Source organism: Elephantulus edwardii, unplaced genomic scaffold (assembly GCF_000299155.1).
Source record: "Elephantulus edwardii isolate Elephantulus edwardi_28Jun2011 unplaced genomic scaffold, EleEdw1.0 scaffold00276, whole genome shotgun sequence".
Lineage (NCBI taxonomy): Eukaryota > Metazoa > Chordata > Mammalia > Macroscelidea > Macroscelididae > Elephantulus > Elephantulus edwardii.
Genome location: NW_006400026.1, coordinates 522158 through 523020, shown reverse-complemented (window position 1 = coordinate 523020; position 863 = coordinate 522158).

The window sequence follows — 863 nt, the reverse complement described above, 5'->3', positions numbered from 1 at the left end:
TCTCTAGCCATTCGTTTGTTGATGGGCACTTAGGTTGTTTCCAACTCCTTGCTATTGTGAACAAAGCTGCAATAAACATGGGTGTGCATCACTTTCTTATTTTCTGTACTGGTATCTGATTTCCCACTGTCAGAAGCACTTTTAAAAAATATTATAGTATTTTCTTGATAGTAAACTCTGTAAATTGTTATATTCTTGAAAATGTCACTTCCCTTTTTCTTGAATACATTTTTACAAAAATATATTCCCAGGTGTAGAAACATCACCTTCATGGGGGGGGGGGAGTGTATAGATATGCCTACTGAAGTCTTCTGGTCTAGTGGCAAGAAGTTACACTGAAATCCCTAAGGCATGAAGTTTGAAGCCACCAGTTGCTCTGAGGGAGAAGGATGATCAGGCTCCTCACATGCAATTAACACTGTCTGACAACCCATTGGAGGGTCAGATATGGGTTACTTCCAACTCTATGGTACACAACAACAACAACAACAATATATGTCTATTTATTTATAGCTGTACCGAATGTGCATACTGTCAATGCCTTTAATTATCATGACTCCTGGCATCTGGTAGTAAAAGCTAACCTACCTAACAGGGTAAGTTCACTGATAAGATGTTGTATTTTGTATTGAATAATTGAAAGTAATAATCATTACAGTTTTAAATTTTAATTAATTCCAATTTATATAGATAATAATATAGACTTAAAGTACGGCTTTATTATTCTTTCTTATCTCTATACATTTTTATTTTCTTTGCTTAGGGCATATGCCTTTGAGCTGTGGTGCTGGAGAAGAGTATTGAATGTACCATGGACTGCCAAGAAAACAAACAGATTCATCCTAGAGAGGGTTAAACCAGAC